Raw genomic sequence first — 24,885 nt, forward strand, 5'->3', positions numbered from 1 at the left:
GCTGCAACCATAAGCAATTTTCCGCATACCTGTTGATCCGAGCGAATTGGAGGAAATTGGATTTGGTTCGATAGAATTTTTCTCGATGTTCGATGGGCCGATGTTATCGGCAAATCGAATGGCTGGGGATCTGTATTGAAGGCTCGACCTATGCACGCAGGAAGTTGGTTTGCCAGGCCAGACGAACGATTTCGAAAAGTTTACTGCATGCGATTGAAACTGGAGTTTGCTTAATTTATTTATCTTTTGCATATTGAATACTTTTTTTTTTATAAATTAGGGAACGATCGTTAGATATTTAACCCGGCTCAATGAATTCCGTCTAACTTACTTTTATGCTGTGTTGGTTTATATTTTATCTTTTTATGACGTTTCTCACCATAAGTTAAGCACTTTGGGTAAAAAATATCTTGAATATACGAAACTCATATTTTTTTTACTTTTTGATACAGTAAAGTGAGTAAGAAAATGCAGAAGTTTCCAGTTGCGTCTATTAAAATAATTTTAATGATAAAGGAACATTATATTACGCAATGGGTAAAGAAAGAATTATGAGACGCATCAGGGATAAAAGAACAGAAAATATAAGGAAGGGGAAAAAATGGAGTAAAGGAGATAGCCATTTCTGGTTATCCTAAACGTTAATTAGATATTGCTTGTTAGAAAGGGATTATGGGTATAATAAATGCATATCGGATGTAAGATTTCTTCTTTACACGCTTTACGATCATCTATCTTCCATTTTTTCGAAAAGTAAATCTGATTCGATTTTATTCCACACTTTTGACTTTATCTTTTTACAAGAATATTTCCTTTTCTTCCCTTATTAAGTCTATTCAGAATGTTGGTACGTGTGGTTGGGGATTGGTTAAATGTACATATATTATACTAGCATATAGTGTTATTATTGTAGTTGTAGTATTATTAGTGTTAGATGTGGTATTGGTAATAGGTTTCTCTTTTCACTATAGATCGACTATGTATAAAACTAAGCTAATCGTCTTAGTGCCCTCGACACGCGTCTTTACCGTCTTCGTCGCCTATGCCTTTACAAGTCTCTCATCTGACTACGTCTTTACAACTCTCTCATCTGACTACGTCTTTACAAGTCTCTCATCTGACTACGTCTTTACAAGTCTCTCATCTGACTACGTCTTTACAAGTCTCTCATCTGACTACGTCTTTACAACTCTCTCATCTGACTACGTCTTTACAACTCTCTCATCTGACTACGTCTTTACAAGTCTCTCATCTGACTACGTCTTTACAAGTCTCTCATCTGACTACGTCTTTACAACTCTCTCATCTGACTACATCTTTCCAACTCTCTTCTCTTACTACGTCCTTACCAATCCTTTCTCGTACTCTTACCGTTCTTTACGTCTTTACCAATCTCTTCTCGTACTCATACTGTCCTTACGTCTTTACCTCATACTGTCCTTACCTCTTCTCGTACCCATACTGTTCCCAAAAACACGTCCTTTCGTACCCTATATCCTTACGCATTCATTCTCTTTTATTCCAATCTTTAATCCTTCTCATTTCAGACATCTGGTCACGTTTGCCTATCTCAATCGTTGGTCTTTCCCAAACACTCTTCATTTTCTCCGGATCACACGCATTTCCTTTCGCTCTTACTCATTTCTACGCTCGGTCGTCTTGCACGACCCTATATAAAGGGTCGCTCGTGCCCTTTAAGAAACCTGGTGACCGGCGCGAAGTGTTTATGACGTTAATTGAAATTCTTTTGACTAACCAGCATAGAATTTTTGGTGAAGAGGGTTTACTATTAGACAACGACTATCGACGAGTTCAATATTCTTTTAAACTTGTGGATAGTTAAAAAATTTGGCATGGAAAAGTATCAACATTGCAATCCGTGTAACAAAATGTTGGAGAAAATGTTTAAGGGATTTTAGCTCCAGAACTTTCAAAATGAAAATATATTTATTCTATTTCTTAATTATACGTAGCTTAGTTTGTGGAAAATTGAGAAAGATGAAAAATAAAGTAAAAATAATATTATTCTGTCGGAATGGAAGATTTTGTTGCAAAAATTGAGCTTGTGATTTCTCACTTACATTACAATCGCTCCGATATTTGGACCAACAGGATAAATATTAGACGATAAAAAGGAAAATACGTAGACAGAAAAAAGGAAATGGTTTTATGTAATTGTTTTGCAGTAAACTTCCGTCGATTTGTTCCACCACGTTTCATCCGATCCAGTTCACCGTTTCAATTTCGAAATTTAATTAAATCTCCGAAAGATCTATCAGTTCGCGACCGAGAACGTTGTTCTGAGAATAATTCCGAAATGGAATGAATTTCGTGAACTGTTAGATCAGAGACAGCTTCCAGACTTCTTCATTGAGTCGATAAAAAGTTTATTTTTTTTTATCGTGTATCAAATTGCCTTTATTTACTCTTTCGACCTTATTGATCGACCGATATTGATTCTTTGTACAAAACATCGAAGATTAGTGTATAAAATTAATTTCAATAAAATCAGATACTTAAAAAGAGAAAAACGATACAAATTCAACGTTTTGAAAATAATATTCGTTATTTATTAATAATCCGTGTTATAATATTCTTCCCAAAATATTACATATTAGAAGTTACCGAAAAGTATACAAAATCGATCATATATTAAATAATAAGTAAAAAATTACCTGTTAAATAGGTATTGAAACGACATATGCCAGTTTGCCATCAATTTGAAAGTTTCTCTGCTCGATATATTCGCTTCTTACAATTAATGAGTAAATTTTTGAAAGATTCAATAAAATAACCATTAATATATTTTTGAAATAATTTATACAGTATTGTTTACCTCTTTTGAATAAACAATACTGTCAATATTTATAGAAAATAATTTAATATTCAATACTAAAATATATTTCGACGTCGAGCTGTAGGAAATTAATATAATATTTAATACGGAAACAAAGTTTGATTATTTAACGTAATATCGTTAATTAAATGAAATAAGAGCAACTTCATAACCAATTTTCCTTTTACTAATATAATAACACGTTACACAATTAACAAGGAAAAAGATTAAAAAGTTTTCTCAACGTAGCATTAACAGTTCCGTTTTAACGATCTCGAGAAAACTTTATTTTCGTTGCTCGTGCTACAGCATCTGCGAAACTTGATAAGACTTTTTGTCGCATCGTAATGCCTTCTAGTTCAGTTTTTCCACTCCTGTGCTATTTCCTCGCCGGTAAAAAGTGAGGGAATCCCCCGATAAGGCGATCAGAGATCTTGAAACATAAAGATTATGGTCTCCTAGCCAGGCAGGAAAAAGAGAAAAAAAGAAGAGGTCCTAGTCAGCTCTCAGCAAGTAGCCGAGGAAAATGTGGCGCTTCAATTTCCGTGACAATTTCATTAAATTTAGTATTTACTCCCGAATTTCATGACAAAAAATCAGATAAAATGAAACTCTGAAACCGACAGCTTCCTCCAAACCGACCTAAGGTCAACATTCGAACTAAATTGTGTCCGTACACTCAATCCAATAAACATGAACACATCCATTAAACATAATCAATCCAATAAACGTATACATTTACCTTTCTCACGTACAATCGATTTCACTTGCATTTTCAGTTTCGCGTGCAAATATCGAGTTTGCGTTTGTGGAAGTTGCATTTATCTCGTACTCGTAAATATTCTTTCTAAATGTATTTATTTTATTTTTCATTTTTCAACTTGTAAATTAATTTTATACGAGAAGTATCGTAATAGAGGAAATTTTTGAAAAATTTTGCGAAAATTTATAGAATAATAGAAATTATCAAATAATCATGATATTTCTAAATATTATGCTTTACTAATATCAGCTTTACGATTCGTTATTTCCAAAACTAATCACGTTCTTTTGATCGACGGAGTTCAATTTCCACCACCCACGATAGTCATTTCTTTCGCGAAACGATATCTCAAGTAAGTTTAATTACATTTTCCACCGGCTTAAATACTCGCCTATTCTGAACACAACTGACTCGTTCTTTTCGAAGCCACTACGATCACCAATCACAGATTAAAATCGACCGTGCTCGATTATTCAAACGCACTTCCGCCACCGCGATCGTGATTAGCAAGTTTATTATTCATGATGAACATTTACGATAGCGCTTACTGGTAAACAGCCTATAGAGACCAGAGTTTAATTAATTTTGCTCAAAATTGAATCAAGTCTCAAAATGAAAATACTAAATTTAAATGTAAAGTTTCATTTAAATTAACGCAATCGTGTTAACGGGTATACACGCTTTCAGTCATACATGCACTGTCGTCTAAAAGTTTCGAACACATTTCAATTTTTATAGAAGAACAATTTTTGCATACACATATACAGGGTGTTTGTTTAAGTTGCCACATCAAAGAATTTCATAGACAAGGAATTAAAAAGGAAGATATTTTTCAGTCTTTCAGTTTTTCATTCTTAATACGTGGACATTTTCGAGTCCATTTTGAGGTTAGCTTATTTCTCTTACCATAAAATTATATCTTTTATTTCGAAATCCTATTTTACGTAAAAATATGTATCGCTTTTGTCTGAAATATTTTTTTAAAAACCTCTGATTTTTAGAATATTTGTAGAAATATCTACAAAATGATTTTCTGCTAGAATCTTTCTCCAAATATTTTAAACAATAGAGGTTTTACACCTAGATAATACGTGCAGTTACAATTTTTAACCGAAACTGTACTTAAATAATGTCCAATTAAAATGTAAGGATAATATTATTAATTATATATATGTGTGTGTGTGTGTGTGTGTGTGTGTGTGTGTGTGTGTGTGTGTGTGTGTGTGTGTGTGTGTGTGTGTGTGTGTGTGTGTGTGTGTGTGTGTGTGTGTGTGTGTGTGTGTGTGTGTGTGTGTGTGTGTGTGAAAAAGATTCATTTATTTTGAAGTTCGAAAGATTCTCCAAACTTTTTTGTGATTGTGTACGTGCGAATGCCACATTCAAAAACAATTATCCCTTTTATTTAATAGGTAAAACGTGACCGGGTGATCTTAAAACGTGTTATTCCGTTAAAAATAATGTTTTCGATACTTTCCGACCTATATGGAAGAAAAGTAATGAAACAACATAGTCAAGCGTTGATATTAATTCTCCGCTCGTTTCGTCTGGATCAGTGTAGATCCGCATCAGGATGGCCAGTGTGGATCTGATGCACGTGTCTGAAATATTCGAGTGGCGTCGCAAAAAGATGTTCGTGTCACCTTAGATCGTTCGTACGAGGCGCGTGTAAATACGTGTCAGCAACAATTGGCTATTAATATACGATGCACGTGTCAATGGTGCTTTCTTGAGACTAGAGTCTCGTCTATATAGCGAACAACAAACGCTTCACGGAAAGAATTGGAATAGGACGTGTGGTCCTGGACCAACGGCAACATAACTATTAAATACAAAATTGGCCAATAACTTTGTCCATCTCCTGTATCTTCTCTATTGTAAATAAAAGAAAGAAATATTATTTGCCAAAGAGGAACCTAATATCGTTGCAATGGTTTCTTTGCTGAACACTGTGAAGAGGAGATACAAAGGTCAATTTTGTTTCTATTAAATGTAATGTATATAGGGTGTTTGCACCGTTAGTTACCAGCTTTTTTCTCGCGAGTAGTAGATTTTATAACAATAAAATGAAAAGCAAAGAGTTTCTATAAGCAAAGAGTGATTAATTGAATTTCGGATCTCTAAAGTAAAAAATGCAACTTCCGCACGTACTGTATAAATTAGAAGAATTAAAGAAATGTTAAATGAATGTATCTAATAGATAATTGTTACTTCGCATGCTTTGAAACATAAAGGAACATGTCTTTACTTTAAATTTCGATCAAAATTAATTTCTACAGGCAAATTAATCATTTATAATGGATAAATAAGATGCGTTTTGTAAGATTAATACTCAAAAGATGCATAAATGTTAATAATAATCGCGTTCAGGAACAAATATTTACTAAAACCGTTCACCTTCGCAGATGTCGCAATATCTTGATATTTATTTATCATAATTATTCACAACCGTCATAGGACCATACTTTAAACAATTATTAATAATATCTTAGTAGAAATAATGGCTTGAAACATCAATTTGTTGAAATATTCGGTTAAATACAACAAAGGCAATCAAAGTAAATTTTATTCTCTGGGGAACTTCCGTGGTGGACAGATCTCTCCATCGGGAGAACCTGGCCTATCCGCGGACAATCATAGAGTGCGAATGCCACTGTGCTGACCACTGCGGACCCAAGTTGAACTAAACTGACCACTGCTGACTACTAATGATCACTACCGACTACTACATAACGCAGACCCAACGACCACTACTGACCATTACTGACCAGTGCTGACCAGTGCTGACCAGTGCTGACCAGTGCTGACCAGTGCTGACCAGTGCTGACCAGTGCTGACCACTGTTGACCACTGTTGACCACTGTTGACCAGTGCTGCTCAGTGCTGCTCAGTGCTGCTCAGTGCTGCTCAGTGCTGCTCAGTGCTGCTCAGTGCTGCTCAGTGCTACTCAGTGCTGCTCAGTGCTGCTCAGTGCTGCTCAGTACTGACCACTGTTGACCAGTACTCTTTTGGGTATCTGGACCCTCCACGGACTACCATAGATGCCGTTTAATCTCTTGGTAACTGGTGCTGACCACTGATAGGCGGTGGTGAGTACTGGCGACCATTCTGTAATATTTCTTTTTGCTTCATTTATCTTATTTGATCACACATGTCTTTGATATACAATAAAAAAAAATACTGAATGTATTTAACTAGTAACTCACGTATATTGTGTTAATTGTTATTTACCCAGTGTATCTATAGAAATTTCAGTCGAGAGAAGAATACAAAAGAGCGTGAAAATACACAAAAGTGCATTTTTTCGAGTAAGAGAAACTGAGCTGAATAAATAGTTCGAGCGAAATTGTGTTTTTTGCTCCAATTCATTGATAATACTTTCGTAGATATGTAGTAATATATCTACAAAATTTTATATAGTATTTGTGGTTAACACATCGATGCATATACACCATCGCTTTGAAGTTTCGGTCACCGAGCGCGCGTAATGCTATACTCGCTGACTGTTGCTTTATCTCGCTCACACTCGGGGTACTTCATTCAATGTTATTGGTGGGTAGTTTATGCGTGATTGAATCTGAGCTCGAGACAGAAATCGCCTGTTACTCTACTTTCAAGTGAACTAGTGGTTTCAATTATGTTACTTGGAAACAGGAATTACTGTATTCAGGTTTTGAAGTAGCGTCGAAACACCGACCACTATTTGATCGCACTTTAACAAACACTTGTATAAGTCGAATTGCTGAATATCTCAGAAACAATTAATTCTATGCTATGTGTAACTTTTTGATTTTAAATCGAAGTATATCTATTCGTAGACTGTTTTTAACTTGAGATTTTGAAATCTTTTACGTTTAAATAAGTTTGTAATAGTCTGATCAAATGAGAGTCAGAGAATGTTAGTCAAATCATCTTCTTTCTAGGTTTCAAAGTATCAAGAAAAATGTGTTTTTCTGCCTCAAATTAGAGGGCTAATTTCACCCCCTACGTATGGATAATTGCAGATAAAAAGAATACGTGTCAAATATTTTTCTAAGAACTATATTATAAGTAAGCTTCAACAAAATCGGTGATTTACACTTAAGCGATATCCCTTGTAAATTATTTCTTATCGAATAAAAATTCGTGTACATATTTCCCTTCTTGCGTGGAAAGTTAAAAGTTTAGGGTTAAATTACTTTTTAATCCGATATTTCTGATATCATATTGCGTTTGTTAGTTCGGAAGATTGTTATGATTAAGTTTTCGGTCAAACTTTCCGGTGCAATTACCTTCTATTGGATCGAATTAAGTCACGATGAAATTAATTTGTTTATTCGACCCCTGCTTTAAGTCAATTCGTTATAGTTGCACCGCAGAGTGCAGCTCGCTTCTACAACAGTTTGTCCCACTTTTGAAGACAAATTAATTACTAGATTTAATTGCATTAAAATACAAGAGCACCTTGTGCAACTAACGAATAGTACAGTTCGTTCGATGTTCACTATTGAACTTACACAACTTGGTAAAATTGATGCATCTTATATATGCTCCTAGAGAGTATATGTATGAAATATATGAATTAAGTTCCTGACTGTTATCTGAAATAGTATTATGTTGAAAAACTGTAATATTTTATTTTACAGTTTACAAAAGTTGAAAAATTAACATTGAGAATTAAGTGTGTGTTTCGATGTGTGTTCCATTTTGTTAAACGTTATTCTATGTTATATTTCTTAGTTTCGACAATAGCTACAATAACATCAATTTTGAAAAGGTCAGATTACTTAATTCGTATTACATTTCGTCGGTGGTGTTTTTCATCTTGTAGAATATTAACGATAATTGTTTGAAATCTTCTGCACTATTATTTGAAACCCGAGAAAACATTTGTAGTAAAGTGATGAAATAGAATAGAGTATCCCCTTAACCTTTGAAAGGATTTTTTAATGGTCCCGCACTATTCAAGAAAAGGTTAAGAGGATCTCTTAATTTAAACGCTTAAACAAATGTTATTTCATAAACTGTTTACTCAAACCCTACTGATAATAATTTTTTAAAACTCTGCACAGTTATTTGTACACATTTCGATAAAAATATCTAATAATGTAGAAATGAATAAACTAATATAGAATTCATGGACAATATCTTTAATAAGAAATTTACATTACTTAGATTTAATAAAATTATCGTTTGAAGAGAAAATACCTTCCATAGTGAATAATTTCGAATCTCATTTCAGATTAAGAATAAAAACATTACCAAGAATATCGCATAAATGAAACTGTGCGAGATCACACGAATAGGTCACAGGAGAGTGATAATATTAACTTGAATGCCATTCTAAACTTGTCAAAGAATTATTTTTCAAATTTGCATTTCGCGCTAAAACTGAATGTGTTGAATCCTTATCGTCCCGTACGAACGAGACAATTAATATCAAACTCGTTACGCGTTTGATTCATCGACGTTAATGAAATTATCTGCAAATCTTCTGTACTTTGTGCAGCAACGTCAAACTCTGAACGTGGATTAAACAGGTCGATGCGCGAGAAAATAAAAACAATTATTAACGGGACTTCATTTTTGATAGACAATACAAATATTTGTGTCCATTACTGTATTCATTGACTCTAAAAGCTATCGAAAGTAGCTATTTAATATTTACCAATTAGTACTATAGAACTCTTTATCTAACGTCAACTGACAAAGCGTAATATGGAAAATGTTAAACGTTCAAAAAATAACTAGCATGCTATAAAAGTCTCGTGTAAAACTGTCGAACTGATTGCATCGATTATTTAAAAAATGGAAAGAAAAAATTTCTTGACGTCATCGAAGTTGTTTGTACGGAAGGGATGAAAAGAATTTTCCGCGTCCGTTCTTTTTACTGTTAACAATAGAGTATCTATTCGTGGATTTTTCAAATATTAACATAATATTAAAGATACCATAAAAAGTTTTATAATTATATTTTCTCAACAACATTACTCCTTACCTTTTCAATATTATTTCAAGCCCACGCATGTTTCGTTAGCAGTCTTCTGTATTTTCTATTATATCATGGACGTACAAAAATATTAATTTCACGCGCAGTGGATTCTCGTATTTGTGCCAAACATGTTCAAAATCGCTGTACCGTAAAACTTGTTAAATCACAAAACAAATTGTCAGTTATTCCATATTTAAATCATTAAACATGATTTTAAAGTTCTACTTATACCTTTAACTCTCAAATATGGTTTATTTGAACTGTGCATTCTTTCGAGATAGTTCAACATAAATTCACCGAATTGAAAAAACACAGCTCTACATTACAGAGTTGTACTATGATCTTGTATTATTCTTATAAAATATGTGGAATATATGTGTTTGCACTTTTGAGGTGAGGTTTTGAAACAGTTTTGGCTTCACATTCATCTGCAAAGAAGTACAGATAATCTTGAAATTTCTAAAAATATAACCTTCAAAAAAATTGTTTTCTTACTACAGTATTTATTCCTTTCATACGAATAATGTTTTCCAGTGACACCTATTCCTCTGTGTACTCCAATTATGTTATCATTTGTCACATTCAAACTTATAAAGAGATAGGGTGAAAACTGTGAAGTGTCGAAATATTTTTGTTCCTGACTGTAGCTGTACGTTCCCTTATATTTATTTTTATCACACAACTTACGTCGATTAACATATATTTACGCATGGTTATGCGTATTTCCGTATATCAATGAACGTTTACGCACGTTCAGATACACTTACTATATCTATTTATAAATTTATTTATTTATTTATGTACACTTAAATTTTCTAACTATTAAAACTTTATTGCACCAAACCGTCTATCCTATTAATAAGAAAACAAATAAATTAAATTACACGACAAGTTTCTGTTAAAAATATAACAGTGGTAACGACAACAATGGAGTCAACGAGAAAAGACCTTGGTGCATTTTCTCGTGTTCTTTACTATTTCGACACCCTGTATCGTAATTAAAGAATAAATTCCAGGCGATCCGTCTTGTATAACAATCGCCGCAACCATGAAATCGATAAGCTCGTTCGGCAAACGATCAACGCACTAACTATAAATGCATAAAACACTCCGGCCACAAAGAAGCCATCATCGTTAAAGCACGCGTGCTGCTTCATAAAAAAATAGCTACTGCTGCTGCTGCTGCTGCTGCTCGAGCCTCACCGAGAGGGTTCCTTTGTAGCGCTCTCACCTCGCGAAAGAAAACGAGCCCCTTCTCGAGGCGAGAGGGGTTGAAGGGATTTGAAAATTCCTCGCAACCCCGCTAGCAAACGTAATCTATACCGCGATATTTCTGACAATCATTGATCGAGCATTCGTTATCTTCTCCAGGTCTCTCTTGCTCTGTCTTTAAAGAGAGGCAGCAGTCTGAGACGTCGAAAAATGGGTAAATTTTGCGAATTTCTTTTCTGGGTGGTTACCAAATGAAAAATGTAGTCTTTTTTGGAGAATATAAATATAACTTTCAGCTTCATTTTACAATTTTTCGAAAATAAAAATCCGTACAAAATGGCGAAGTGATTTGTTATACCCAGAACCCCTTCTGGTGAAACATTATTCGTTAGCCGCCACGATTGTCAAGAATTGGAAGGTTTGAAATAAAAAAATGTTGTCGATTCGTAAACTAGACTATTATCTAAAATGTAGCGTACGATTTTTCGAGAATTTAAATAATTGTAGAAGTGGTCAAAATTTGAAGAGAGAACAATCATTTTTATCGGAAAAAAAACTTTAAACTTTTATAAAAAGTTAAATAATCATCTATGCAGAATATCTCTACACAATTTCAAGTAAATCGGATGGGTAGTTTCGGAGATTTCCAGGTTGAAAAATATAGTTTTGAGAAAACAAGTTTATTTATTGCTGCAACTTCGCTGAATGTTCGATTTTCGAAATATCTTCTTGACATAACATACTACACATTTTGAACTTTAAGAAAATAATAAAAGAAAAATTCCATTTTTTTTACTTGTCAGGGTGATGTGCCCCCTTAAGGAGAGGAGTGATGATTTATGTTCTACGGTTCTTGGAAGATACTTTTCAGGAACAATGTTTGTTCCCGAGTTTCTTGTATTTCTTTATGTCACGGCTTAGAGGACACTTTAGGGCACGATACACCCTGCGAAGATCCTTTTATTATGTTTGCCCTTAAGTTTCTTACAGTACTTGCGAACTTGTGATAAATTCTCGTCGTTGCGTCTGGACTGATTTGTTCACCTTGAGAAATTTGCTGTTCCTCCAGTAATTTTATTACAAGACTTCCATGAACGATGTTGCGTAGCCGTCGAATTAGTGTTTTTGCTATCAGGCACATTTTCCGAGGGATAAGTTATTTTATAAAACAGATACCCTAGGTTCGACGCAGCTTATAAAGTTTTTTTTACTTTGCGTCCACCTTAAGAATTCCTTTCTTCGAAAGGTCTATTTTAGTATTTACTTTAACACTAAGTGTACCCTTCATAGAGTTATAAGTTATTTCTTACTTCTTAGAAGCTACTTTGACATTTCTATAAACCTTGTAATCTACTTTCTCTTACGTTCACAAATTTTTTTCATGTTCTACGCTGTAGTTGTTTCTTGTGAACTTAAGGTAAAATGTTGACCATTATGTTCATCTTTAAACATGTATTGATCTAAGAGAAGATATATTCTAATACTTAGTTTTCAGGCAATTAAATGCACTTTCCGTAAAATAAACATTGTCCTTCTCCTAATACAGCCCATGAAAGTCATTTTTCCATATTTATTATCATAATTTCGTCCACCTTGAAAATTTTCTTGTCATAAGAAAAATTATTCATCAGAAGTCTCATTTTAATATCTGTCTTCATTTTATTTCTTTGGTAATAACACATATCCTTTATAAACTATCTAAACTAATGCATGATACATCTCAGAATTAGAATGTACCACACCTAACAAACTTCCTTTTGATACATTTGATAAGTTTATATACTCTTTAGCGTAATTTACGTTTTTTGTCAACTGGAGGCAAAAAGCTATTTCACCTAGACCTTCGGAAATTTTATTTTAATCCTCATCCCTTGACTGATACATGCAGTTACCGTTCAGATACCTTTGATAGCGTGTGTATTTTAGTAGAAAATATTATAAATTTTTATCATTTTTGATAAGATTCTACATCTACTTCTGAAGTACAGTCTAGAGTTAAAAATACAATTGTCTCGACCATGGGAAGAGAACAACGAAGAAAATCGAGAATTATTATATTCAGAGAATCAGTATATGCTGATCTGCGTTAGGTTAGTCACGCAACTTTCAGGCAGTTTGCTCTCTGTTCGTACACGAGAATGGTGACTTGGCTAAGCATTTTTCGTGACCTTATCACGTATAAAGATGCGTTCCGTTCTTTGAGGACAATCGAAGACATTCAACAGTCCCTGGAGATTGGCCATGGGAATAGAAGTCAAGAGGGGTTTAGACTATTCTCAAACGATGAAAAATAGGGGGATACACTTGTCCCCAATCTTTCCTCTTCAACGAAGACGGAGAATTCGTTCTGGTAGATCTGTTTCGGGTTGTTTACCCGGCTTGTGTCTTTGCGGTGGCTTTGGCGTGGCAGCGCATCGAGAGAAACGGGATTCCAGCTGAAGCGTCGTTTATTATCTCGTCTTCTGAACGAGACGTCCATTCTTCACTTTGAGGTAGAACCAGTCGGGAAAATACACCGATGATGGGACTTCTAGGTTTGTCGTAGAGACGTGTAATAGAGACTGCTGTCTTAACAACACCAGATGAGCATTAACCCTTTCGCTATGGATGTAAATACATGTACGTCATTGAACGGAAAGCCTCTCAGCTCAGTACTATTACACGTTAAAAATATTTACATAGAAATAATAACAAACAGAAATAATGGTGAATGGATGAACTGTTTGTTTAATAATTATGAAAGTAGCCTCTGTCCTGATTCAAACTTGCTCGAAGTAGAGTGACAAGAGTAAATGAGAAATACAAATGACGAAATATAAATGACAACGGAATCGAAGATACGAATATTTTTTTAGCTGGTCAGACTTGAAGCGACTAAAAGCTTCAGAATCGAGTGTCCATAAGACGCAACGATGAAATCCGGAAATATCGATTTCAGATGGCCCAGACTTGTATTTTCAGCTCTGCTTTCCTCTTCTATTTATTCTATATCTTAAAGACGTCTCAGAAATCAGCGGAGTTTTTCGTTCGAATTTTCTATTCTTCGCCTATTAAAAGCATTTTGCTAAAGAAAATAATATTTCGTATGGCTAGCTGAATTAGAAAAGCACTCCAGTTCAAAAGGAATACTGAACTTCTCTGAAGAGGTTTGAAAACGATGGAAAGGATATGTTGTTATTTTTTTGGTTCCAAGTGATCTAAATTCTTATTTTTCAATAACTGTAGGAAACATTTTTTAAATTTAATCGAATGCATACGTGAAAATAGTTTCTACTCATTGATTTCTTTAGAATTTCAAATTTTGTTTACGTAAAATTCATTAACTTAACAAACGCGTATATTTTACCGTGCATATCATATTTCAAAAACAATTTTGTCTTATGCTTTCTATGACTATCGTTCACATTTTCTGTTGGGGCCGGAGTCAATTGATGTTTATTGATTATATGTTTTGAGATTCAGAGTAAGTATTTGATACATTTCGACGTAATACTATTATAATTTTTCTGTTGCACTTATTACAAATTGGAGGACTTATTGTGGAAATTAACTATGAAATTAAGTTGTTTCTTAGTCCATTTGATACTGTTTCCTCTTTCCGAGTAAATTGGCTCTATTTTTATTTATACGGAACATTTTTTTGTCTATTTTTAAAAAAGCGAGGGTATGACATTCTTCCATTCGTCATCCTACTGATTTAGAAGTTTGTCTTTGCAATAGTTTTGGGGACGAGACATTCTATTTTTTCTGAACGTGTTCAGAAAAAAACAAATCGTGTTCTCAGTAACACCATCTCTTGAGTATTTTATAAAATATTTAAAACTGTTAGTGTAAACTACAATTGTCAGAAATTTTGAAGGTTAGTGAAACAAAATTGTTGTCTTTATTATAGAGATATTTCTCTGTAAATTTTGGAGATTATTACGTAAAACTAAAATGCTTTGGTATGTAATTTTGAACTGGTTGTAGTTTGTTGTAAATTTCGATGCGCGTAGCTACTCAATCATTGTGTATCATACTCATTGAAATTTACGTCAAACTTTAACAATTGTTACACATTGGTTGTTTTACTATTGCTAGTTTACAACTATACATAATAAATTTTAAAAACATTTTGCATATTTCGATTAAAATGGCTACAAAGAGAAAGAACTTATAGAAACGTCAAACACTTACATACATATTTATAATCAGATGTAGATGACATTGACTCCGTCGATGACAAAGTTGAAGATGATTCATGTGACGCATGTGGATGATAAAAATGCAGCAACACGGTATAAATTTTCTTCGCGCAAGATTGTACCCATATCTTTTGCAGAAAGTGTAAAGTTTAGTATACCTTGTCGAGAAACGAAATATATTCAACCGTAAAATAATTTTTCACAGTACATTCAGATATTTGTTTTATTTTTTTTCTTTGTTAATAACAGTAGAATAAATTAAGTCATGTCCAATAGTTATAAAAAGCATTTAAATACTATGATAATATCAGTAAGTGCACATTACATGAAAATGCAAATAAATATGTATAATTTTCTACTTCTTATGTATCTTATAATTAGTATGCAATTATGTTCAAAATTATTATGTGATTTACTAAAGAGGACCGAAATTACAGTTGAGAGCGTTTTAATGAAACTCTAATAACGGTTGCGGATATTAATATAATGGTGAATTATTATTTTGCAATAATAACTGAAATTTAAATTTACAATAAAAATATAAATGAAAATTGAAGACAAGTGTACCGATAATAACTGATGTATTAAAATCATTAGTTTAGAATTGTACAATCTATTTTAACAATTGTAAATTTCTATACCACAAGTTACTGTTATTACCATTCTATTATTTTTAATATCGATTGTCTTTTTCTATTTCAGGTGAGTCTACACATGATTAAACGTGTTGCGACGCTGTTACGTAAGTAAAGTGCTACAATTCACACATTTCATTTTTAATATCTCAGCGGTTTTACGCTCTCTGGCAGGTAAACGAATTTACAAAGGGCGTAAAACCCTCTTTTCTCGGAATGAAAAAGGATTGAACCACTTTCTGCGTTAACTCTTGCATAAAGAACACAAGAAGCTTTGAGTATGAACATAATTTCCATTTTGCTAGCTCTTCTCTCATAGAAATCCACTTGTCATCGACGAAAGTCGTCGAAATTTAATTTCGTTCCCCACAGAAAAATCTTTCTTTAGATTCCGAATTATTTCGTACAACATTCTATTGTTTCCATTTTTCGATCAATTCTATAGTTTCTATTCTGCTCTACCAATGAGAAATCTTCGGTGACCTGGAAATTCTAATCTTTTTGTTAATCCTTCCAGTTTGTAAATATCGAAGGGTCCAATATTAGAAAATGGTAACTTTTATTTTTTAAATCAGTATTATAAATTTATTATATCATTATTACAAATTAAAGTTATTACTATTGCAGAGTTATTAAGAAAAAGTAGCCTTTTTTAAACCACCGTTTGCATTCTAATTGAGATTAGTCGTATTTGAGAAAATATTGGAAAACATATTATAATGATTTTAATATATAATTTTAATTATAATACAATATACAATTATAACATATAATTGTGTCTCATTTATTATTTGTGGAATAGAAAATTTGGGCGAGATGTAAAGTTTTTCATATATGCATTTGATTTTGTGCATTTATTGGCTCCTATAAATAAAAACAAAACGATACGTACATTGTACTTTTCATGTTCGTATAATAATTATTATAAATTGATTGTATTGTATGACGTTTACTTATCGGTAAACATTTTAAAATAATGCTGCATGGAACTATTACATACACGATAAATTGAATTCGAAATTGATATAATTTCCAAAATTGTCACTTTCAATTCAGGTCGATAACAACTAACGAAAATCTATTTCTCGTCGAAAAAATATGATCGTTTAATTCGACCAACGATAAATAAAACACAATGTTCAATTCTAACAAAAATCACGACCAAGTAAAATGTTCTTAAACCACAACTATTTCCTTTCACACATTTTCGTGGTGCCAAAAGTCGCTGGAATAAACGAGACACCCGTTGTACACAATTCCTCTTTTGGATCGTCGGTACCGCATTCCAGAGGTCAAGTACATCGAACGTTGTTTTATTAACTCCTTATTTATAGACTTTCGTGGATCGTTCTAACCTCCTCTTTCGTTCTGTCCCTGTCCACCCACCTTGTATTTTGTTTTCAAAGATGACACGAACGAGTCCTGGCACGATAGTCGCGTTCCTTCGAGTTTTATTCACCAGACCCGATCGAAATAACGGATAGCTGTGCGATAATGCGAATTCAAGAGCGTTGAGCGAGAAAATCAAGCGACGTTTTCGTGGCCCGTTACGCTCGAATTTCGTTTCATTTTCCTCGCTATTGGTCACATTTGACAGCGGCAGTTGCCTCGATATAAATTCTTTCTGAAATCGCTCGAAATTGAGCCATTCTTCTCGAATGTTCGAAACTTGAATCGTTTGCTCTTTGAATAACCTTTTCATTTGTACTACATCGTTTTCGATACCAATCCGTTTCAATTGATTTATAAGGACAAGGAGCGAACTTAAATAATATAAAATGTATCATGAATACTTATCTATGTAAAAGAAATTTCATTCGCAAGTATATGCTTTTTCCTTTATTTTTAATTATTGATGTAGTTGTTTTTGAGTATCGAGTAATCTTCAATTTTACCGAATCCTTGACAGTAATGATTTTTAATGGATTGTCAGGCTCAAGAGAAATACATATTCTGCTTGGGGATCTCCGAATTGAACGGACAATGTTTCATTTAAACAAAAGTCCGATAGTCCATTTATACGCTGTTACATGACAATGTTTCAGTGAATGACTAAGGTAGAACTGTAATTAAACCTCGATAATTCCACGAGAACTTAGCTTGTTGCATTGTGTTGACAAGTGAAAAGGCTAGTCGCTTAGTAACGAGTGAAGCTGGAGGTGAATCCGATAGTAATGACCATAGGTAGTGGAGATATATTGTATGGCTCCCTTTTATTAGATCGAGTACTTTGATAGTTGCAAGAATCTCGATACATGCAGGAACTTTTGGATTCGTTTTCCTGCAATTTTCAAGATTCTTCTGTATATAATCATATATTCTTGAATATAATGGAACGCAAGCATCTGTAGTATCGGATTTTCGGCGTCCGCTTAGGCCTGCTTCGAGTGTAGGCCTAAACAAGATAACGTGCGCGGTTGGACTCGAGTTGAAGTAAACATTTAGCGCCGATCGGCCCGCTAGTTTTCCTGGAAGGCACGAGTATCCTTTACAGGGGGTCTTGTGCGACGACCGAGCGTGAGAATGCATGGGGATGAAAGGAAATACATGTGGTTCGGAGAAAGTGAAGAGTGTTTAGAAAAGACGGGTGATTGGGATGGCCGAGCGTGGCCGAATGTCTGAAGTGAGAGAGACTGAGGATAGGAATGAAAGAGAATGAATGGGAATGACTATATAGAGCGCGAGAAGAACGTAGGAACAGAGTATGACAAAGTATGACGACGAGAGTATGTCCGAAGAGTGTGTCGCGGACGGTATGACTAAAAAGACGATAAGACGAGACAACTAAAAGACGTATCCAGCGAAACTAACCACTGACACTACATCTAACACTACCATCATTGTAATATATAATATTATTAAATATACTTTAATATACCACATCAGAGCAATAGTTATTTGGGGGCTCGTACGGGGATAAATCATTCAAAAGGATCTCTCCTCCAGAGATCCAAGTGATAGGAGGAGAGAACGGAACAACACATCTGATTCTCAAACACTGAGTTCGTACAGAAATTTCTCTAAGACTAATGAAGAACTAATTGACTTGTACAGACCAAGTTTAAGTAACTAGTACCACAAACGTGTGAGAGTCTTACCTGAGGAAGTAATTGACTGTATAACTAATTGAAACCAATTAATACAAGGAGTTCAAAGTCTTATCTAAGACTTCTAAGGAGTTAATGACTCCAGGATAAGAGCTAAGAGATCTTTTGAAGCAATCATTATTATGAACAGTGCGTTCATCACTAAAGAGCAACGTGCAAACATGCTTAAGAGTATAGATTAAAATAAGGTCTTTCCTTAGGGGTTACTTATTCAAATAAAAGAGCTAAAAGATTATACGAACTGATCATTGTCTCGATGACTGATGTTAAGTGGTGAAAATTAGATGGTAAAATAGACTCTACCGGGATTGACAGACACAGTCCATCAGAACTCTCAGTGATCGAATCTTCTAGTAGTGTCTGTATTTTAATTTTAATAAAAACTGACGTATTCAATTTCAAGAAACTATATTTACGCGCTGACAGATCTATGTCCTTTAAATTGAAACAAAATCATTCTGTACTATCTACAAAACGTCAACATTTCAAAGGATCAAACTCCGAACTAATAGCATCCCTGTCTTGATATAACGACGACAGTCGCGTGTAACTTCAGGGATTAGTATCTTTCTGTCAGAACACGCGGTTCATGGTTTCGGTAACTTTTGAACAAAAATTCGATAAAGGTATTCTGCGAGTATATTCTTTAAAAAAACATTCGGACAGTTACCGTTGAAACGTCAGTTGTAACAAGGCAAAAAATTTAATTAATAATCTTCGAGAGTTTGAAACAACTTAAGGGAGGACACCACTCTGAGACATCGAAAAACGGGTAAATTTTGCGAATCCTTTTCTCTAAATAGTAACTAAATGAAAAAAGTAGTCTTTTCTGGAGAATATAAATATAACTTTCAACTTGATTTTACAATTTTGCGGAAGTAAAAATCCGTACAAAATGGCGAAGTTATTCGCTACTCCTAGAACCTCTTCTGGTGAAACAATGTTTGTTGACCGCCACAGTTAATAAGAACTGGAAAGTTTGAAATCAAAAAATGTTGTCGATTCGTAAATTAAAGACTATTATTTTAGAAAAAAACAATCATTTTTATCCAAGAAAACGACTTTAAACGCGTATGAAAAATTTAACAATTAACATATTCAAAAAATTTGAAGTAAATCGGATGTATGGTTCCGGAGATTTCCGTATTGAAAAATATACTTTTGAGGAAAACGTGAAACAAGTTTATTTCTCGCTGCAACTTCGCTGAAATATCCTTTTGGCATAGCATTCTACACACTTCAAACTTGAAGAAAATAAGGAAAAAAATTCCATTCTTTTAACTCGTCAGTGTCCCCACTTAAGGACCTAAATGACTAACGGAAAGTATCTCGGTTAATAAATTACGTCTAATTCCCGGGATCAACGTCTTCCCTCAGAACACGTGTCTCGTTAGTTCGGGATTCTTACGAAGACCTATGTAACTCCAGTGACAAGCTCACGTGGACCAGGATTCCTTGAATTTTACAACCAACAAAACTGGGCTGTCGCCTATTGGTGAACGTGCAACCCTGTGCAAGCGGAGGCAGGCAACGGTTCGTATCGATCCCTCAGGACCACCGACTTCTCCCCGGTAGCCTTGCATCTAGTTTTCGTCCCCACAGTAGCCACATTTCGAGTATGTGCCCCCTCAGAATTGCCAAATGTGCCCTCTTATCAAGTGCAATACTCTGTTTATCGAACGATTTCTATAAAATATTCGGTTCCCGACATTGAGTGCATAAAAAATTGAAACGCAAAAATTGAAATGCGTTTAATTTGTACAATTTAAGTATTATATTTTGAAAACTTAACTTTTTTTACTTATTTGATTATAGTACAAATACTATGAAGTACTATATACAGACTTTCGATCTTTGATTTGAAATTCTCTTCATAGTACAAACAGTCAATTGTTAATCTATATTGCAAGGAAATTATGCAACGGAAGGTATATTTAAAATTTTTCAGAATAATTATTGGCATGCTTAATTACGACGTTTCGATTATTTTACTTTCGGACCTCATCGAGCGGTTTAAAAGTTAATATACAATTTGTGTTTCTGATTTATACATTTGTTTTATGTTCGTGTAATAGAAATATAAATTGTGCATTATATTTTTATTTGTCTGATTCTATATACGATGTATATACATATATATATACACATATATGTACAATGTATATAGAGAGTATGTGGTGAAAATCTACTAAAATTTTGTACTTATTTTCCATAGATAAACTTCAAAATGAAACAATTGGAAACTTTTCCATATTCCTCAATTGCAGAAACTATAATTTTCATTAGTCGATTAAACATTCATGTATAATGGTATTTATAATAAAGAAAGATTTTTCTGGAGAAAGCGGTTTATTTCACTGTGCAAAGTGTATGAAAATTCGCTAGAATAAAATAAAAAGATAATTTTTCAAAACGATCAACTTAATTCCATTACCGTATTAATAAAATTAGATACAGTTACGATGGAGATTTATTTTATGGAAACAGTATAGTAGTGAAAAATATGTGTGAAATGAATAATTTGTAACGTTTATTAGCAATCGGTCTTATCTGCGCAGAGGTAGCAAGCTTCGGAGCGCAATTTCTCCATTTCGGCGTGTAATTTGTCAAGAATGGAAGGAATTACATAGACTGGGAGAAGGATAGGCAATTTTCGAAATGAATGGCTGGAAATGTAACTTGTACTACTTCCTTGAAATTCTCATTTCTCGAATTCAAATTATTTCATTTACGAAGAAACTACAGAGTACCAATTTAACCTTCGAATTCGAGTACTCGATATTTATTATACATTAATTAACTTGTGAAAATTTTTATGAAAATTCCTATTTCTGAGCAAGAAAATCAAATTTTACTCGTACCCGAGAAAGTACAACTGGCAAATTTTTTACGAGATAAATTCCATAACGATAATATTATATTTAACTCTATTCAGATGTTAATGGATTCGAAGTTGCACAAAAATTTATTACTAACACGTGCTGTCTTACAAAAAGTTAACCATTAGTAACCTTGTAAACACCGTTTAATAATCGTAGAAATGTTGCGCTTAGTATACTTTGTAGTAATTTCTTTTCAAACTCGACTGTAACGAGTTTTTGCAATTGAATGGCTTCAAAGTTTCACAAATCATTCGCTTTTGTCGCGGAACAATAAAAAATGGACTTCCATTATAGTCCTGTAACGTAGTAAAATGCCAACAATGTTTGCACGTTGTTTTCCTTTTTGTTAATTCGCTCGTTAGTATCGAGAGAAATTCTCGTTAATTCAAAGGATGACGACGGGAACCACAGCCGCAATATAGAACGAGTGAAACACGAACATAGCGTCGTGCAACATGTAATTTTATACTGTGTGATTAATGAAACCGAGTTGTTCGCGTGTATTGGCATAATTTCGCGGCTATCAACACGCGTCTGGCGATATCTTGGCGCCTGCGTCGTGAATGTGCATCTCTGTAACAACGATCAAAGCTCGATGCACCAACGTCGATAACTTCGTGGTATTATCGTTCGTAAAATTCGTCAATTATACATTTACGTATCATGCAAATGTAAATCGGTAATTGTAGACAATCGCAGTATATTCTTCCATTATACGTGAGAATACTCATCGTTTCTTAAAATTGCTTTTGTTGTTCATTTTAAAGTCTTTCGTCGAAATTTGTACATTTTAACGATCGTAAAATACATTCATGGACATTTCATTTATGGTGGAATTTTTACTCGAGCGTGCAGCACTCGTTATCAAAAAGATTCCCACGTATATTGAATGACTTTTAATATTTGTTCACGCTCTGTTTCCATTAGTTAATTCGTACAAATTGAAACGAAATGTGATATTGATGCGAAACGAGTGAAAGTGATCTCGAAAATTTCGAAAAAGATTATTTACAATGAATGTTGTGCGAAATAGCAACAGTCGCGTGAATTATCATCATTATCAAGTTACGTTGATTATAGTAACAACCTTTTCGTTATTTTTGTACAAATATCTTTTAAATAGAACACCCAATTTCATTTTGGAATTCCGAAGGATATTGAACGATGAGTGAAAATGTTATATCGAATCCAACATCAATGGTTATTGAAATATTATTTGTTATACGGGTCAAAAGTTAGTATTAAAGTCGAAATAATCCTGAAGTATTCGATCAGAAATTATTTTCTCTCGCAAATGATGCTTCGAAATGTTGTCCATTACGCTCAATGCAAGTGCATAATCGGTTAACGAGCGAAAGTGACACGCTAAAATGTGTCTCCAGGTATAACATTACATACTGTAATGATACATTCTCGTATGTCTTCAATTGTCATTAGCTGCTCGCAAAAGATTTCATTTGTTACATTCTTCCAAGTGACGTTAAATTTGAAGAAACAAGTCACCAAAAACATCAGTTACATTGAACGTAATTACAAAAATATTTAAGTAATGATTAATAATTGGTCCCGTGCACTTTAATAAATTTTCACTTGGTATTTGTTACTCTTAACATTACAAAGTGAAATCTTGGGTATCATGTTTAAATCATTCAAGCTAACCTTGGTATCTCGATAAAAAAGAAAAATAGCAAAAAACTGATTACCGTACTGTACTTCCCTCTTTGTACCATGTGACCTATTTTTTTTTTTAAATATGTTTTTCTACACCGAATAGTTTACGAGTAATTTCAGACGGTCGAGATAAATGATTTAACTTGAAATAGTTTTAAAGAAATTGCTCTACCTGCGACACACCGTTAACGCAATCATTCAACCACTAAAGTTCACCTTCGTCTATTCCTCGTGCAGCTGTTTGCACAAATGTAAGTCGTTTCTTCTGATGCGTAATTAGGCGCAGTTCAATTAATAATAGAGCAACAGTTCGTCGATCGAGTAAGACGTAATCTGTCACACGTAAAATCGGTTTTAACGGTATTCACTAGAGTCTATAGATTTCCTCGATTTTTCAATTGGAAATTGGCTCCATTCGGATAAATTCATAAACGTTGTCATCCACGGAGGCACTTAAGTCGTCATTGTAATTATAGCAATAACAATACGTCGTATTATTGCACAGGCTGAGTCGCGAGAAAAAGGACATCTATCTCGAATGGATTTGAAGATGGTGTGAGAAGTTAAGGTTATACGTAGCCTTTTGTTCTCAAAGTCATTTTTCTCAGATTTTCAAGGTCGTTAATTTTTTTTCTATTCAAATGGAACTGCATATTTTTATAATGCGTGCCATAATGTGATATTAAAATGAATTTGAACGTAGATATTTTATGTTAAGTCAGTATTTACTATGGTAGATTATAATTTGAAGATATCAATCCATTAAGTAAGATATTGTAATATTTACGTTTGTTGTTGAGCTATTTTTTAACTTAACATAGCAGAAGTTAATAACTCACAGGAAAATATAGCATGTAGGTATTACCTTGGTAAACTCACACCATGTGATTTCATATTGTATGAATTAAATTTGAAAACTCAAGACGACTAGATAATTTCACAATCGAAGATTTTTACTGTAAAGTTATACATTTTTGCGTCAAATTTCATTTCAACATTATGTTATGGTACACGGTTCAATCAGTCTTGACATTAATTACAGCAGTATGGTTGAGTCACAAGTATAATAATTTCCACTTCCGGTGGTGAATCATAAACTTTTTGGAAAACTGCAAATGACCTGTAGTTCATTTTCATCGTTGTGTTTGTCTTATTTTAGAGGGTGAACGATCTAAAAACAACAATCAGTCAATACAAATCGAACACAATTGGGTTTTTGATAGATAGATGGCGCGCGCATCAGCGGTGTAACAAAATGGCGGATCTTGGAGGCGAGTGCACGAGATGGAACACGTGCTATCGTTTCTCCGGCGATCGAGAAATGTTACGTTACCTTGATCGACAGAACCGTCGGCCGGTACTCATTATCGTTGATTTACATTTGCGAATAGCGAGCTGCGTCGGAAGAAATCGCGAGCAATGTTATTATTACGTGATCGTTCTCGCGTGCTGAAGGTTTACGCAATGCTCTTTTAATTTCTAGGTTTTCTTATATAAACCATTACGTTTGAAAGTATCATAAACTCAAATATTATAATTTTCTATCTCTGTTTTTTTTTTTTTTTTTTATTTCAAATCGCATGTTTTTTCTTTAGGTATCAGCGACTACACTTACGTGGTTCATTTT

General features: G+C 33.8%; 1 protein-coding gene across 6 annotated transcripts in view; it reads left to right on the forward strand.

Annotated features, from left to right (window-relative positions):
* The window catches only part of Dnc (phosphodiesterase dunce), a 621,682-nt gene that overhangs the window by 308,809 nt on the left and 287,988 nt on the right, over positions 1 to 24,885 (forward strand). The gene's annotated exons all lie outside the window — the stretch shown is intronic.

The sequence above is a fragment of the Ptiloglossa arizonensis genome, chromosome 2, assembly GCF_051014685.1.
Source record: "Ptiloglossa arizonensis isolate GNS036 chromosome 2, iyPtiAriz1_principal, whole genome shotgun sequence".
Taxonomy (NCBI): Eukaryota; Metazoa; Arthropoda; class Insecta; order Hymenoptera; family Colletidae; genus Ptiloglossa; species Ptiloglossa arizonensis.